The sequence below is a fragment of the Cuculus canorus genome, chromosome 4, assembly GCF_017976375.1.
Source record: "Cuculus canorus isolate bCucCan1 chromosome 4, bCucCan1.pri, whole genome shotgun sequence".
Lineage (NCBI taxonomy): Eukaryota > Metazoa > Chordata > Aves > Cuculiformes > Cuculidae > Cuculus > Cuculus canorus.
The window spans coordinates 67,963,822-67,982,896 of NC_071404.1; the positions used below are offsets into that span (position 1 = coordinate 67,963,822).

Sequence of the window (19,075 nt, forward strand, 5' to 3'; positions counted from 1 at the left end):
TTGTGTAGAAAATACTGCTGCTTGCAGGCATCCCTCATTAGAAAGTTTAACTGGAAATTACATGCGGTTTTATAAATCTCTGGTTGTTGTTTCTCTCAGAATTAAGGCAGGTAATAGAATTTCTGCTTCTTATTTATGAATCTTCCTTTAAGAACACAAATAAGATAGATCCCTAATAAGGCATTTGGCACAGTTCTTAGGAAACGGATATCAGAAAAACCTCGCTAAAAAATTAAAATATTGTTTCTTCTGTCTCAAAGCCTTAACACCATGGATGAAAACAGAGAGAAAAGGGACCAGAATGAAATAGATATGAAATGTGAGGGTCCTTCAGAAGGCACTCTCAAAAAATAATAAATTAAAAGAACACATTTATATTTTATAACGTGGTCCCCAATCACTAAGAAAAGCATAAAATTAAGCAATTCCCTACAGACATTCTGTATGATAGCGCTGCTTTAATAATTAAAGCAGAAGTCTTTTTAAAAAGAACTAAATATATGACTCCCTTCTTCCTTCTGAAAGCATTACCCTGACTGACTGAGAGAACTCCATATGAAGCAGTTTGATGGTATAGTAGCAGATGTATTCTTACTTTTTTAACTTCAGTTTCCTTCTCTTGTCTTTGTCTTATCACCCTGGATTTCACAGGATGATCTGACTGACCGCCTTCGCAAGTCGCAGTCCCAGTAACATGGCATTTTCCAGAAGCATACAGAAAATGGAAAGGAATGCAAGTGAAAGATCCCAGGATTTCTTTACACAACTCCTCCTTTACGTAGAAATTCCTCCTTTATGTAGAAAACCGGGCACCTGAACTACAGTTTCTGCACGTGAAACGTTGTGTATTCAGATCTGATTACAAATAATAGCAACTGTGCAAATGATATGCCATTTCTAAAAGGTATTCTTTTCACATGATCTGGAGTTGAGATGCCAGCAAAACATAACCAAACTGCCTCACTGTGTGCAGAGGAAGATGCCAGCATTTGCAGCCTTGCGGTCACTTTGGGTTACAGTTTGGGGCTTCTGGTAAATCAGAAAGTTCATTTCTCGGAAAGACTCTGAGAAAAATTGTCTCTGCAAGAGGCAGCAGAAGATTGGTTAAGGGTGGAGATTTTTCTTTTTTCTTTTTTTTTTTTTTTCTTCTTATTTTATCCAGTGACCACTGGTAGATAAATTTGGCAATGAAAGTATTTTCTGTGGTTGCTTTGTGAAATATCTTGAGTGACTGTTTTTCCTATACAAACTGAAGAGCTCTATCCAGTTGAAGCTTCACAAAGCACAGGTTTTGTTAGGAATACACAAAGAATATAAGTGAATAACCAGTGTTTTTTGATCATCACTAAGTAATTATGAGTTCACCAGAAAATTAAACTTACAAGAATGTTCCAAATACATACAAAGGAACTCACTTTCTCAGTGAAAACAAACAAATCTTGTCAAGAACATAAACACCTTTTAGTATTTGAACTCCAGTGTTGGAATGTTATTTCTCAGAAGATATTTTCACACTGTGCCTTCGCTATAGGTCAAAACAGTAACTTTGCAATAGATCCTCCCTTTTGTTATTATGGGTGGGAAAGTAAACTTCCTTAGCTTGAGGAGCTGAAAAGAGTCACCTTCACAGCTCATTTTCTTTCTTAAAATACTGTTTCTGAGTAACTGAGAAGGCACTGAGTGTCCGTGTATGTTTTCTCTTAGGCTCGCTAAGTTACTGAGGAAGGAGATTTGGGAGCTGCTGTGGAGTGCGCACTGCAGAAATCCATGGAGTTCTCCCATTATTTATATAATATAAAGGAAATATATTATAAATATATAATATTTATAATAGATATTATGTATTTATGAAATATATTATAAATATATAATATTTATATAATGTAAATCACAGAAACAGACCAAATAGATTGCCATTCAGACCACTTCCTACTTGCTAGCAGATTGGGGCTCAGCTCCAAATGGAAAACTATGATGTAAAAAAGCAGAATCATGTCTCTTTTTCAGTGTTACCTTGAAAAGGCAGGTGTTACCATTTTTCCATTTTCTTTCTTTGTGCTATTCAATTTTCCACCGAAGGAATGCAGCAATGTATCTGAATTCCTTGTCATGCTCAGCTACAGTTCTTGGGATTTATTTTTCACTTGCTGGACAAGCCATATTTGGCTATAGATTTCCAAAATAGCCAATATGTAAGTTATTACACTACCTTTAGTGTATTGGAGAATCCCTGGTAATAAATATAGAGTTTAGTAGGGATTTTTCTGAAGATTTTTTTCCTATGTGACCTTTTCTTAAACTCAGGCTCTCTATTTCCATCTCTTCCAAAAAATAAACATGATGCAGTGAGCAAGAATTTGGTACAAAGTAGTTTGACAGCATTACTATCCAAGGTACAAGCTATTTTAAAGATCTATTATTTCATGTTTCACTACCTCTATCATTTTTCCTCTGTGTTGAGCTCCAGGAATCAGTCCTGGATACATCTGAAAATCACGCACTGGAAATGTGATCCATCTGGTAAATGAACAAGCAAGAAATGAGGGAAGCACAGGAAAATTCACAGAATATATCCACTTTACTGTGTTTTCTGTTACAGCTTTTCTTGCTTCACATGGAAAAACAAGCACCTAAAGTCATATTATGGAATATTGGGATTTGAGTGTGAACCTCCTGTGTCCTCATATGAATATTTACACCCTTGTTGCCTGAAGAAAATGGGAAGCTTCACAGTAGAGTTGGCCCCAGCCCTGCCACACCATCACTACAACCTTCCAAGAGGGCTGGCAAGCCTCTCCCTTTTAAATAACAGCCTTGCTGTTCAAAAATCTCGAACAGGGATATCTTTAAAAAAAAAGAAGAAAACAGCTGCTCAAGGATCTGTATGTTCTGCGTAGTATTGATTATTTTGAATTTAGGAACATCAACACTAATATCATACACAAAAGTATATGACACTATCCTTGGTTTTTGTATGTTAGCAGGGTATGATTTTGTAGTTTGCTTTTCTTAATTAAGAATTGGTGTCTCTTGATATTTATTTTTAGCATGCAGCCCTTCCTAAAAGACAAGACAGACAAGATGTTGTCAATAGAGCTGCCAATGCAAGTCACATGGTAAGTCAATGCAGTAGTTTTCAGGTTTCGTTTTTGCACACAAAATGGTCTCAGGGTTTAGGATTAGTAAGGAAAGTAGTGAGGAGGGAATAAGGGAAGTGGAAACGTTGTCTCTCTGGAGAATGTGTTAATAGACAAGCCAGTTATGCAGAATTGGCATGCTGGAGGTTTATATCATGGGACAGCAGCTCCCTTTATAAATCACCATGATGATAAGGAAAACACACACCCTATTTCTGAATCCGAGGAAGAAAAGCCAATGTTTGTTTTTCGTCCCTAAGTATCTTTCCAGACAGACATTCTCTGGCTACACAATCACTTGAAATGGACTCCCATTAATGTCCATTTTCAAACTTTTAAAACTTCTGGTGTTGAATTCAGAAAACAGTAACAAAAACATAAATAATACTTGAGGTTAAAAAGGGATGAAAAAACACAAGCCTCAGAAAATAAATATGCTCAAACGCCTACATGCGGAAACCAGAGTGGTCGTTGTCCACTGCTGCTAAGATGGGTGGCGCTTTCAGGACCAGACTCAAGAACCACTTTTATGGAGACATTAGAAAAATAGAGGAAGAAATGCTGTTTTGGAATTTCATTATCACAAAGCAAAACCAAATTTGAAACTACTTTACTTTATTTCAGCTATCTGTTTCTATCAAATCCATATTTTTTTATTGTGACTGTACTTTTAGTAAGGAGAATTATAATAATTCTTTCTCTCTTTCTCTCTCTCTCTCTCTCTTTCTCTTTTTCTCTCTTTCAAGATCAAGCATTCAGAGGTAAATACTCTCCTTCTGGTTCCATGAAGAGCTTTTACATTTCAGCGGTCATACCATTGTAATGAGTGAAACCAACAGACCATCTGGTCCTCTGTTTGATCTCTGGTAATGGCCAGTACCAGATGCTTCAGAGGACGGAGCAGCAGAATCCACAGCCGAATAACCAGCCAACAAGAGAAGGATTTTTTTTGACCTCCTGTCAATTAGTGGCTCATTTATGCCTTAGGAAGAGAACATTTTTATTTCTTGTACTTTTTGTTACCCAATAATCTTACCCTTATAATTATTAGATACAATTTTGGTCTTGGATTCTGGAAATACTGATGTTGGAAATATATTTCTTATCCTCATCCACCTTTCTTCAGAAGTTCGTTACAGCAATTCTACAGTTGACAATAGAGATTATTTCAGGGTTTTATGTTTCATGATATAAAGGTAATTTTTAACACAGCATAGCTATATCAGATATGTTATTAGGAATGCAATTAATTCATTAGTTGTTCCAGAGGCCATCCTGTTCTTCAGGTTGGACTTGTTTTACCTTATTTCAGTGGGAATTTGATTTTGCTTTGATTAGAGTAGAAACTGGAACAAGTCTTAAATACTGCAGCTGGATATACAAGAGGACTCTGGTTGAGTGGGCCTTGCTTTGATACAGGCCAGACACGATAATATTGAGTCCTAATTTATAATTCAGGATTATTGAGTCCAATTAGTAGCTCAGACCCCAAAAGCTTTGTTGGTCTCATTTGTGTCTCACTGCATACTCCTATAGCCTTTGCCACAACAAATTGCTACCTTCATTAGTACCTGTTGGAGGTGTTGCTATGCAAACTGTTTAATAACAATTTCTATTTTGCAGGTTTTATACTTAAACAAATATCAGCAAGCATAAAGTGTGTTTATTCTAGGTTGTTACTTCCAACTAATATTTTACAATGTACTCTTGTTGTCCAGGCAGTGGGATGTTCTCAGTCAATAATGGTTTGTGTATTTTAACTTGTCGTTTTTAGTTTTTAATCCTATCACTTATCCTTTGTTTTGCCTTTCATGCCAGAATGGAGAACCTTTGTGTCTCATAGATGGAATTTGATGCATTTATCGTCCCAGGCCTGAAAGACTAAGCCAGAACTTCAGACCGGAGTCTGTATTACACATGTGATGGGTAGGCAGAGCTGTACAGCTCCAGCTTTCCAGGCTGTATGTGAATGAGGTTCAATGATCAGAAACAGAAACAATAGCGCACTGGTTTGGGCTGGAATAGAGCCGATTTTCCTTACAGAAGCTCTTACGGTGCTGTGTGTTGGATTTGCAACAAAAAAACCTGTTGCTGAACAGCGTTTGGAGAGCATTAAGGCCTTTTCTGCTTCTTGCCCACCCCACCAGCAAGTAGCCTGGGGATGCCCAAGAAGCTGGAAGAGGACACAGCTGGGGCAACTGACCCCAACTCACCAAAGGAATATTCCATGCTGTATGACATTGCGATCAGCAAAAAGCTGGGGGAAGAAGGGAGGGAGGGGTACTTATGGGAGTTATTGAGTCTGTCTTCCCAAGTAATTGTTATGTGTAATGAAAATGGCTAAACACCTGCCTGCTGTTGGGAAGAGCTGAATGAATTCCCTATTTTACTTTGCTTGAGCATGTAGCTTCTGCGTTCCCTGATGAACTGTCTTTATCTTGACTCGGGGGTCTCTTCCCTTTTGCCCTTCCCACTCCTTTCCCCCATCCCACCAGAGGATAGTGAATGAGTGTCTGTGTGTGGTTTAGCTCCCTCTCAGGGTTAGCCCCCAACAAATGCTTAAAAGTCAAGTATTATTCCCAAATAAATATTGATTTCCTTAGCTGGTGTTTTAAAAATGACTTGGACTTTTAACTTCCAGAGGTCTTTCAGAACCTGCTAATTTCTTAGATGTTTTGATCTGCTTTTTCCTGCCTTTGCTGTGTTTTACTATTTTCTTTTCTCATTTTGCTGTTCAGAGATAGATCTAACAGTGAAAAGGACAGATTTTTTAAAAAGAAGGTTATCTGAGAAGGAAAGGTTCACAAATCAGATCTGGAATCTAGCCAGAAGAGGACTTCAAAGAATTAATTAATATATGGTAAGAGCAAGCAGCAGAACATGATTTCACTTAGAGTACACAGAACCAGCACATTTATGACAGAATTGCTTTGCAGTGACCTCAGGGAATGCAATATAGAAAATAATCTTCTGTGTGGAACAAGAAATAGTGGAAAAGACTGCGCACTATTGAGAGTTAACTGGAAAATCCTGACGGGTGATTTTGTTAAGTGTGTAGAAAAGCTAATGAAGTCAAATAGCTGTGAAGTCTCAACGCTGCTTCATGGCAGAGACATGATTGATTTTGCTTCATAGAGAATTGCATATGTCAAAGATCAAAAATTCATGTACACTCTAGAAAATCATCAGCCTTTTCAACAGACTTAATGTGCAAAATTGCTATGTTGGTATGGATGCAAATTTAGCAGGTTTGAAAAGCTTATGGCATGAAAGTGTAGCTTACTACCTGATAATTAAACATGCAGATGATGTTTCTGATAGCTGAATTATAAGGTGATATGTAGGCACAAGTTCTTCAAACCCTGCATAACATGGACATTTCAACGTACCTGGCATTTGGCAAAACTCTTCCAGATTACACAAAAATGCTAATGGAATCAGTTGTTTAGCTCTTTGCTAAAGACAAATTTATCCTTGTTTTCTGCTCAGTTTGGTAAACAACTTTTACAAATCAGTGCGAGTTGTAGAGGGAGGGGGCAAGAAAGGAGTAAAAATGATCTCTTTCCAGTGTGAATATTTACTGTGGCATGACAAGACAATTGATTCTCACCATGATTAATTGCAAGAAATCCTAACACAGCAAAACCGCCAATGACAAATTGGCGCACGGAGGGGAACAGAATGAAAGGAATAGGTTTTCAATATAAGCATAATCTAAAGCATGGCCCCAAGTCACCAGATGGCTCAAGGGATTAGCAATGCTATATAGTCTTTTCACCTCCCTCTTCTGTTCCCTCCCCTTCAAGCAACAGGTTCAAATGTTCAAGTGAGTAACACAAGCATCCAGACAGACACAGCTTAAAGGATATTTATCTACAACAGGAAGGATGGTAAAAGTCTTCACTATCGAGTAGTGTTATCTCTGTGAGGGGCTGTTTGAATATTTCTCTTTTGATGAAAAGGAAAACATTCATTTCGGTTAAATTGAAATCTTCTCTTTAAGAGGTTTCAGTTTATTTTCAGCCCCTTTCAGAAGACATCATTATGTTTTTGTTCGTTTTGTACATTTTGAAAAGAAACATCATTCTGAAATGAAAGCAGTGTAGTTATATAGTATTACAAATCTCACATTTGTTTACGTCAATTAGGAGGAAATAGTGAACATGCAGAGGTGATCTGATTCTTAAATTTCACTACGCGGAGTTTTCTATCAGAGATGCTTTGCTGAATTTGCTTCTGGTCATATTGTTTTCTTAGGGGAACACATGCACATAACATAAAAGTATGATCGTGGCTGTTAGCAAGTGAAAATTCTTTAGGAAATCTTAGTAGACTACGTACTACTTAAGACAACTTTTTAAGTCACTATGTGTGGAAATGTGGGGTAAGAGGTGTTGAGGGGTTATCTTTGCCCCTATAGTTGTAGTGCTTGTTTAGTAGATGAATAAAACACTTCAATCCTTGTCATGATGGCTATAGACTGTGTTTCAGCAGCATGAAAATCAACAAACAAAAACACTGATTGTTTTCTATGTAGAAATTAACAGTGCTAATTATAGTAAAAAAAAAAGTACTAAAGGGGGGCGAGGGGAAAGGTAAGGCAAAAAGCCACCGAAGCCTGTGCCTAAATGTAAGAATACTGTGCCATTTCTTTTTCTGTGGTGCTTTTTAATTCAGAAACCATATGTCTAGCTTGAATTTTCGAGTTGTCACGCTCTGCTAATTTTTAGCTATAGACTTTAATTACTCTTTTTTTCTTCAACAGAAGTAACATTTTACCCTCTATGCAAGATAAATGTAGAAGGAAAAAAAGCTAGTTGAGTTTAATTACCTGATTTTATGCTACAGCTTTGATAAAACTCTACTTTTCTCCTGTTGCTCATTTCCTTGCCTTCTGACATCTATTTTTGCAGGCAGCCACAGTGCAGTGCATGATTTATACCTCAAATGCTAAAATATTTCTTCTCTTATGTGTTCTGGCAAGCTCTTAATGTTATAGCAAAGTTTCTTTTGTAAATCTTGACCTTTCAAGGTAATACACTGGCCTCTCTGATATCACTGGCAAACCTTTTTTGGACTTGAGCAGAGGGGAGGTTACCCTCAAGGATCTCATTGTGGTAAGTCTATAATGTTCCTACAAAACTCCTATATTCAGATTAGATTAAAATTGCCTGTAATTTTACTCTGTATATTTTTTTAATCTGACCCAGTACATCCTGCTGTTCTCCTGAATGATGTATTTCAGATAGCATTACTTATTCACTCTCTGTGCTGTGATGTTTGGGTACAACAGTGTATGTGAAGGATGAAGTTTTGGATATAGATCTGTATTGACTGCATTGAGTCACAAATAAATATGATTCAGTTTATGGCTTGGTGCCATTCATTGCCCTCTTTCCTTACTTCTAATGATTCAGGTGATGTTGTTGGAGATAGAGAGCAGACGAACATTAGCTTGAAATGGGCAGAGTCTGGCGAATCTCTACAACCGCAGGGCCCTCTGACAGTCTCTCCTTACTTAAACACAGTGTGCATTCTCTAGAGTCAAGAAGTTTCTCTTTTCTTGTATTATGTAGGAGCGTGAAGAAAAGGAAGAGGATTTCTATCCTTTGCCCATTTATATTTAATTCACTACATTTATATTTATATTTATATTTATATTAAGGAAGAGAAAATATGAGAATGCTTGACTTAAACAACAGTCCTTGATTATGCCAGCACCTTTTAATAAATTATTGGTTTGTGCATAAAGAAATCATTAGATTAAATACCTACATGGAAGAGAAGTTCAAAACAATGTGACAGCCATCACTGAATAAGTTCAATACTGAATAGCCAAATTTTTGCTTAGATCCTGTTACGTACAGGGTCTTAGCATTAACTAATGAACCTACAAAAACAACATCAGAAAAATAAATAATACAGTGCAAGCTAATCTTGAATACATTTTGGCACCTGAAAGCAGGGAGGTATGGACTGAACTATGTGTTAAACAAAGTCTGCACAGCAAATCACTGACCACTACACAAGTTCACAGTAATTCACCTAACAATAAGAGTTTATATCTCAGTAATCTCCTCCTGAATCTCTCTTTCAGGTATTTCACATTCTATCTCCATCTTATGTTCTGTCATTTAATACTTCATATATAGCAGACTATCTTATTTTTTCTTTAATGACTTCTCCTTGCATTTTCCCTTCGAACTACCAGGATTTTTTCTATATTATACATACAATGTATTGTGATACCGTCACATCAGCTACAACATGAATTTCGGCGCACTTGCAGACTTAGCAGTTTTACGGTACAATTACTCGGATGGCTTTGGCAGACATATGAGCCTGCATTTCTTATTCAGGCAAAACTTCTACAAGTTGATTGAATGTAGCTAATCAATGAAGACAAATCATGCTGACACCGAATTCACAAAGTTGCTTTATGTTTATATGTTGCTACACAACACTGGATTATGCACCAACATGCTGAGAGTTGTCAACCATAGGCTTGGGGGGCTTTAAGCATCTCCTCCTTTCCCTGATCATCATGGGTTTCCTCTGACTCTCTGAAGGACATGCATCATTTTACTATCAGTTGAAATTTCAATTCAAATAAAAAGTGGGGTTGGTCTGTTGGTTGTCAGCTCTTTTAAAAATCCTTGAATATATCAATTTTTGTGAAGTATCGGCTGCACGAAGTGATGCTTAGTCCGAAAGCTGCCGAACTAGTATCTAAACAGATAGTAATACTGTGACTACAATAAATGTCAACATTAACTATTTAGTGAAGTGGAGAATGGACTACGGACTATAAAACTATGGACTCTAAACTTGGTTGTATGTAAGGCAAAAATGCTTTTTGGGGAAATATACTTTCAAGTCCTTTTCTAAGTGCTGTCAACTTTCATTAAAAATATTTAAGCCATAAAATAATTTTTACAGGAAAACCTCCTTAAAAACATACGTAACAGAAAGATTAAGTGCAAAATTCAGCCCCACAAGTTCAGTGTCAACATCCTATGTGCCAGACTTATTTTGAAAATGCATAGTTTCAGACAACTTTACAATAGTTCTCAGGTTGCAATAAAATCCAAACCAGTCTATAGAAACGTGCAAAGGTTGTTAGTCTGTCTTTCAGCTCTGGTTTCATAAAATAAATTTGAATCTGCCGATTTCCAGCAGAAAAGCTTTCAGACGGCTCAGCATTCAGGACAGGGTGAAATAAAATGGAGGTGGGAGGACCACCCTTTTCAGAGGTGGGCACAGGCCATGTAAACAGATGTGGCAAGGCTGAATGGGGGAGCCTGAATGACCACATTGTTCCTTGTCTTCCTGGCTTTCCTCCCTCCCAGCAGGGACCCAGAACAAGTCCCACTTGCAGATGAGAGCTTAAACTCTGCCTGGTACAGTTTAAGAAACTCTGACTGCACTGAAATTTTATTAAGTCTATCAAATATTATGAATGTTCATTTACCTCCCCAGAACCATTTCAGAGGCATTCCTGAGCAGCATTTACAAGAGGTTTTGGGGTTTTTTTTTTAGAATTAATTTAAAAAAGGCACATGAAAGTAATTTGCAGTGAAACTTTTACATTTCTCAATTAATTGTAGTTTATTTTTGAAGCTAACTCATTTTCAGTTGTCTGTGACTTATGATGAAGCTACACACATTTTCTTTAATTTATACATACTTGTATAATGCTGTTCAGTACTTTTACATTAAGCACAATCCAAGAAGCAAGAATCACAAAATATTATAAACATATATTATACAATTATGCATTAAGTAAAATCTTCTAAGCGCGATTCAACAGTTTGATAGAAGTTAATCTTAAAACTTCCATGCCACTGCTGGGTTACTAAACATGTTTGTGGATTTATTTCATAGGAGACTGTTATTGAATGCTTGTAAAGGTCGCATATACCAGCATTTGGAATTTTGCCCAGGTTCCTTTAAATAACCCCAGGGACACAGAATTTTGTGATTCCTGAGGTTTTTCTAGGGAAGAGACAGCAATAGTCATGCAGTTATAGTGCTTTGTTTTCTGGAAAAGTACCACTGGTTTCCTCATTTAAGTTCAGTAACAAAGTTATTTATAAAATATCCAGTGTTGCATTTTGCTGCACAAGAATGGTGTTTTTTCCTCTCTTCCAGCAGTGAGAAAAGTTTGTAATAAATGTATTTCAGATGTGTATATTCTATCATTTTGTTAACTTTGTGTATAACAGTTGTGAATGTGTTTTGTGGAGATTTCCATGGATGGAAACATGCCAAAGTTCACTAAGACAGAAAAAGAGGAAGCGAAACAGAAGGCAGAGGAGGGTGAAGGAATGTAAATTTTCTAAGTGGCAGTTTGCATTTCTCTTATATTCAAAACTTAAGTGTAGTTCTTTAGCAGCTCAACATGCACACATGATAATAGATCTACTTAATTTTCCAGACTCAAAGTCCTTTATTTGTATCAACAGTGGCTTGAGAAAGTTGAGAAAGCAAAATAAACCCAACAGCGTCCTTTAAATGATGTTTTGGGGTCAGCCTGCAAGTGTTCACTGTTTTGGGGGATATAAATGCTTATTTATTCTTAGGCACACTATTAAAGACTTTGGCTTGGTTTTTTGTTTTTTTTTTTTTTTTTTTTTCTTTTGTTAGTATGATTCTATCTCAAAACCAGTGATAAGGAGTAAATAAGGTGGCCACATTTAATTTCTTGTTCTGCCACACACTCTGACTTTGTGTCTTATGTCGTTAATAGATCTAATAGGATTTTGGCATGAAACCAAAGAGGGGGAGGGAGGAGGGGATGAGCTGCAGAGAGAGCTGCCGCCTTTCTCGACTGGAAAGCGATGTCAGGCCTCTGACATTAGTCCTCCCTGACAGAGCTGGAGGCATTTCTCTATACATGAATGTGTCTCATGCATTCATGAGGCTTTTGACACCACAGCCTCTTTTGTTACCAGCTCGATCACAGCTCTGTCCTTCCCTCAGCTGCCATATGGTGCAGTGGAAAGACTCTTTCTTTGAGAGAGCGGGACTGAGGGCCTGAGACAGAGAGAAGAAAGAAATCGAACTGCGGCAGATGAAATTGATTTATTCTCAGAGCAAAAGGGGCAAATGACTACGACTGGTGGAGAGAAGGGGGATGCCTTGGAATATAAAACCATCTCCAGAGCAGGCGAGCAGGCTGTTCGGATGACAGCCGTGCTGTGCTTGTTCTGTAGGCACAGTGCTTGAAAATAAGCATATACACTTTTCTTATCTTAGTAATGCTATCTGAGGAAGAATTGTACTCCCAGTGCCTCAGCACTGACCCTCTGCAGCTTCATTTAGGCTTGCAGTTTTATAATTTTTTGTAGAACAAAATCTCTCTGCCCTACTATGTGTGCATAACCGTCACGCATTAGTCTGATAGTGCTAGAAGTTTCTGAAAAATATCTGTCTTCGGCGTAATATTTAGGGAAGGACTGTTTAAAGGATAACATTCAAATGATAAATTATTTTCCTTGTTCAATAAGTGTAAATCCACTAAAATCTATTGAGTTTGTTTAGACTTATGGGTCATTACCTTGTTTTATCAAAGTGACCTAGTCTATTAAATAAGAATATTAAAACCAAGTCAGATTTATTTGTTCTTTTACATGGCTTATGCTTCATTCGCTTTCAGGATGAAGCTTGTGTCACATTTGCCTGCAGTCAGTTTGACCACAGTTGATGACAAAATATTTCAGTTTGGAAAACAAAGGTAAATTATACTTATAGGCCTTAATTAAGAGTGTTTCTTCTGGAGGTTATTTAAATTTTGTGGCAAATTGAATGTTAATCTTGATCTCTATATGGATCAAAATTATACATATAAGGACAAACATTTCAACTACATTTAGGAAAAATCCTGATAAAACTGATTGAAATTGCAGTTCTTATTCCCAGAAAAAAATAAATCTGTGTAACTATTTTCATACCTCTGTGGGACTGAACTGCAGTGTGCAGAATGCATAGGAAGGGAATAACAATATTACTTAGAATTTTTTAAATGTTTTGTTTCAAGTTCATTTGTTGTAATTTTGCTTCCTCTAAGCTGCTTCAATAGGCACAGAAAGATTGTAATTCAAGAGACATGTGAGAGGACTGAGGAGATCAAAGATACAGACCAATTCCACAGGAAGGGAAAACACATGGGTAGGAGAGGCAATGAGAGTATGTGACCTGTTTGAAAAATTGTGATTGACGTGGCACCAAGGGAGCCATTATTTACTACTTTCTCAATGAAAGGACTGGAAGATACCCAATACCAATTTAAGTTAAAGGTTTTAAAATTAATTAATGAAGTCCTTTCTTCACACTACGTGTAATTAGATTGAAGCTCTCATTGCTGCAGAAAGTTCTGAAGGTCAAAAATATATACGGATTTATATAAATTGGAATATTCATTGGAAGCATAAAGTTGATAATACAATACTCTGGATAAAATCTGTAGCTCAGGAAGTCCTAAAAATGGTACATTTCTGGCAGTTGGGACAATATGTCAGCAGAAGGGATTAATATCTAATTTTCTTGTATCTTACCTCTTCTACTATCCACCACAAAAATGTAAACATATACTAGATGAGCATTTTATTGAATAATTATTCTTTTGTTCTTATAAAATATTTATTGCTTCCAGTAAGCTGGGCTTTCTCCTTACTCCATTTATTCTGTCAGGTACCATTTATATATTTACTTTTGTAATTATTTTTTGAGGTTTAACTGGAGGGAAGGTATTGAAGCATTTGGGAGCTACATCAAACAAAGTAGGGTAGCTAGAAGGGAGAATACTCCAGCTCACTTCCCAAGAGACAGTATGGGAAGCCTGAGAGTCCACTGAAAGAAGTTGAACTGACTCAAGAAAAATACAACTTCTCTGAAAAATCAACTGCTTGGTGTGGATTTGACCCAAGATGATTTTTATAACAGAAAAATTAGGTTTGAATCAAAAAATCATAGACAGGCTTATAGAAAAAGACCCTCTTACGTAGGGTCTTACATTTCCCAAAATGCGCTAGTTAGGTTAGTTTTTTGATTGTTACAAATAGCTTTATCTAGGAACACAAAACAGTAACCAGTTACTAATCATCTAAAGATGATTCTCAACCCCCATTTCTGAAATAGCATTCCATATGTTTGGCGTGTTTCAACCTGGAGGTGGATTTTCCTTGTCAAGGTTTAGGACCATATGGTAGAACTGACAAAGGAGGAAAGCGGTCAAAAGAAGAATAGGGGGCAGAGCCCTTGGAAAACCCAGAAGCAACAGAGCGGGCACTAGAGCAAAGCTGGAGGACTGTGAGGGACAAGAGCTTCTGCTGTCAATCCTAACTAAATAATGAGCTGCTATCTCCACATATACATTTCTGTGCCTTTAGCTAACGCTGTTGACTGTGACCTGATGTGACCACCTTGTGATTTCCATTTCTTCAGGAAGACAATCACGTCCCTTTCAAACATACAGAGTACATGTTGTATATGGTTTAATTGCAGTGTTTTTCCCTGTTTGAGAGATGAATGAAAATCCAAAAAAGACTTGCTGAAGTGTTGGTGCTTGGTTCTGGTAGTTGTGCCGTGCTAGCAGTTCCTGGTGATGCACAGTTCCAGCTGTACACCCTCTCATCCATCCCTCTCTCTGTCTTTGAGCATCCTCAGCCGGCAACAACACAAGACAGGAAGGTCACTTTTTAAATGAGCCGCACTGCACAGCAGAGGTGCTGGAACGGATAACGTAGATCCACTGAAACCCTGTAATACTTGGTGCAGTGAAACAGGATTGTCCTTTCACCCCATTCACTGATTAGAGGAGATGGAGAAATGCCAGTCTGAATTCTTTTATCTTGGATTCAGCAATGCCTTTGAGTAAGAGTCAGCAAAGCTTGTTTAAAGTTAATGATTGTGCTACATGCAGTCCTCATGGAGAACATGTGCAAGGGATCATGTTCCCCTTTTATGTGTATGTCAGCCCTTGAGAAAATTAGAAAGAGATGAATAAAACCACTTCATCCAGATTATTTCTGAGAAATTTCCACTGTGTCATCGGAGTTTCCCATCTTCCAGAATTTAAATGATGTATATAATCGTGTTTTGCCTTCTGCAAATAAACACATATGCAAATGAATGAAGGAAAAGAAAACAGTCTTTTTGTGAGTTGGTGGTGGTCACAAAAGAGCTATTGTGTCACTTGTTTGGTTTTGCATTTTTTCTCTTTTTTATCCATGCTAGGAATAGTTCATACAAGGAAGTGAAAAGACACTTCAATTACTAATTGCCTTGAAAAATGATGCTGCTTTTTGAAAAGAGAAAAGCAGCTTTTAGGCTAAATTCTGGCCCCACGTTAGAAATCATTGTTAGTCACAGGCATATTTCTTCAGTATTTTCCTTCTCTAGCTGTTTTTACAGTCAGAAGAGAAAGACAAGTTTACACAAAATAACAAATAGGTAAGAAATATATATTTTTTTCTGTTTATCTTTTGTTGTTGTTGTTGTTGTTGTCATTTACACGTTAGAAAGTAAGAAGTGCTTTGCTAGAACAGATCAGTGGCCCATCTGTTTCAGGGAAGGACATGTGAGCCTATGCACTTCCAGCTGTCCAGTCTCCTCAGCAACTTGACATCCAGAATCGTGGTACTAGGTGTTTCAGGACTAGGCAGGAATGTGACCCCTTTTAGTCCGTTTGATGACCTGTTGATCATGAGTTTGTCTAACCCTTAACCTGATGATACGTCTAGACAGGAAATAGGAAATATAAATAAATAAATTACTAATGTGAAAGAGTGCATTCCTACGATATTTAAGTTAATGCTTCATAGAATCATTGAAGCTGGGAAAGACCTCCAAGACCATCAGGTCCAACTGTCAGCCCAACACCACGGTGCCTACTAAACTATGACCCAAAATGCCATGTCTACATGTTTTTTGAACACTTCCAGGGATGGTGACTTCCTCACTTCCCTGAGCAGCCTGTTCCAGTGCTTTATCACTCTTTCACAGTAAAGAGATTCTTTCTAATATCCAATCTGACCTCCTCTGGTGCAAATTGAAGCCATTTTCAATCTAAAGGAAAATATTTAGTAAAACACACTATTTAAACAATTTTAAAATATCTTATATAAACACAGAATTTGACCAGATAACTTTTGTTTTACACGTAAGGCCTAAACCGACTCTAGCATGATTGGCAATATTCAGATAGACAGGTTTACAATTTATTTTAAAATATAACAACTACATAACGACAACTATAACTATGAGTTTAATCCTTTCAGGCATGCTAAATAATGATCAAATAATCCTAAAACTGAGCATTTATAAGTCTAATTAAAGAGACTCAAAGTACTTAGAATCTTTCCGTATTATAAATAAACTGTCCATGCTAAACCGTATCATATTGTCAACCACCTTGACTTACAAGAAAAGTGAAATGTTTTTAACAAGGTTAAGCAAATTGTTCAACAATCTGATTCTCATAAGGACTCGGACTCAGTATACATCAGAAGCACGAAATCAAATTACAGTTCCTTTTGACAGATGTCTTTGTTTTTGATAATGCAGCTATTATATTTGGACTACCTCGTAAAACTTCCTTATTCTTAAAAATAAAGAAGAAACTAGATACTCAGTGTTACAAAGGTAAGTAGAACGTGTTAAAACAAACAAAAAACCACACACATTTCAGTACCTCCCACAGTATTTCCAGTATTGCTTGCTTGTGGATCTCTGTTACAAACCTATGTTAATTGTATTTCATGTAGGTAGTTTTGCCCTGTTTTTCAAAAACAGTGCTAAAACATCAGAGATGATAGTTTTCTTTGGGTACCTCAGCTACAGAGAGTCCCTGAGGCCATGGGATCTGAACTAATGTTGATCACTGTGTAAGAATAAGACATCCATCTTAATTTTCATTGACTACAGAGTTTTGCAAAATCGTCCAAGAGGATGTTAGGCAAGAACTGTTCTAATCAGGCATCTCAGTTCGTGATTCTGAGTAGCACAGAAATGCCAAAATGCATTGGGTTTAAATTGTTCTTATTTATATACGGTTTTGACAATGAAGGCACTATTATATCAGATTCATTCAAGTATCATAATTAGGTGCCTCATCACTTCACAAAAATTATGTCCTATCAATAACAGTAATGACAGTAAGATTTCATATGGGATATCTGTAGAAAGAAGTGTATTTGATGTTTAAACATAGTCTGATGTATTTACAGCCTGTAGAAATTATTGTTATGTCTTTTTTTCAGGGGAAGTAACTGACAGCACTCATTGTACTTTGACTGTCTTGCAGCCTACAGGTGGGTCCTTGCTATAGTTTGACATCTGGAACTATTCTTGAGTTTTGCCCAGCATAAGGGGATTTTTGGTGGAAGTTTTCTCAGTGACTATACTTACAGGAAATTACTACTCAGAAAGGACTAGGCAACTACTAGTTTATCAGAAAAAGCTTTGAAAGCTGTAACTAACAGTACCGAAAATGTACGTTTACAGACACCCAAAAGAGAAAGTTGGGTTTATATTGCATGGAAGATTTTATGGAGCATTTAGTGTTGCACCTATTAATACACATTCACCTCTTCACTTTTGCAGCATTATATTAGCAAGACTGCAGCATATAGCTCAGATACAGTCTAACTAAACTAGTACGGTAAATTCCTGGGAGAGAAATATAGTAGAATTTGATGCCAGCTAATCATATGGTTTTCAAGGAAATGTCTTTTTCCTATTGTACTCAAAATTTCCAGTAGTAAGGTGTAGCCAGATAATAGGTATAGGAAAAAGTGCTTGAACTAGCACTGTAAAGAAATTATAGTTTTTAAACTATGAGTAGAACTCTGCTTTCCAATTAAAACTATTTGTTTTAATTTTATATGTAATTAATCTGTGTTAGTAATGAAAATAGAACAATAGAATACAGGCTGAGTGTTTAAAACAATCTTAAGGATCCTTTCAGCCCATGTAGGAAATAAAACACTCTTACGTAAAAGTTGTTATTCCTGACTTAGGGCATTACCACAACTCGGTAACGTAGGTTATACTTTGTACTGAAAGAGAAGAAATCAGTAGAAATCATGGTGCTGAAAATGTTTTACCATTTAGTGAATGCCATTCTTAAAAGTAAGTTTTCTTTTTTTTAAGATACTATGGAACTGGCCTTGCGATGGGACAATTCTAGACAATCATTTTCAATCAAGCATATTGTGTACTGTATGAAAAAGGTGGAATGATATAGGCCCTGCATCTCCTCTGCACACAAATTCCTGCGAATCATAGACTTGACTGATGTACTTTGTGGAGATTCACCTTCAAGAATCCAAGTAAGTTCAAAAACTTGATACATCATTCGATCTTCTCTTCAATTTTGTTCTTGTGTTTATATTATCTCATATCTACCTGAAATTACAAGGACTATCTTTTTCTATCTCTATATCCTTTTTGTAATAATCTATATTCTTTAGGAGCATAATTTCAGGGAGCTAGAAATGGGAACATAACAGAAGTATATACATCCTAAGAATTACTGTTTTCACTTATAATATTAAATTCAGTTCAAACAATACAACACTAGTGAACTCACAACATATGGATTATGAAATACATGTCGTATATGTACTTGTATGGATATACATTATTTCTGCAGGAGACAACTTTAGAAGATTCATGTGCTATCAATGTCTTAGAAGTTGTATCTTTCATTAAAATATCAACCAAGTCACAATGGTTAAGATTTTCCCAGGTTGCTGTTAGGTTCCCAAATCCTGGTTAGAAATATATGTGAAGGAAGTAGATTTTTAAAAGACTTACTGATTTCAGTGCAATACAAGCATTCATAAATATTTAAATTTCTAGTGATAGCAACACTCTAGGAAGAGCTGTGTACTTTGCACCATGTAAACGAAGGAAATTGGGAGCTGTGCTTCCCA

The 19,075-nt window shown here is 36.7% G+C and overlaps 1 long non-coding RNA gene across 3 annotated transcripts; it reads left to right on the forward strand.

The window, feature by feature from the left end:
* Positions 1–2,053: 2,053 nt before the first annotated feature.
* LOC128852189 (uncharacterized) lies at positions 2,054–18,470 on the forward strand. 3 transcript variants are annotated; one of them, XR_008449898.1, is made up of 7 exons: positions 2,054–3,116; positions 3,884–5,063; positions 5,876–5,997; positions 8,170–8,254; positions 12,796–12,873; positions 17,399–17,449; positions 18,291–18,470. It is a non-coding gene; the product is annotated as an uncharacterized LOC128852189 (long non-coding RNA). The 3 variants fall into 3 exon arrangements; XR_008449897.1 differs by having other exon boundaries at positions 3,884–5,997; XR_008449896.1 differs by having other exon boundaries at positions 3,884–8,254.
* The last annotated feature ends 605 nt before the right edge of the window (positions 18,471–19,075 follow it).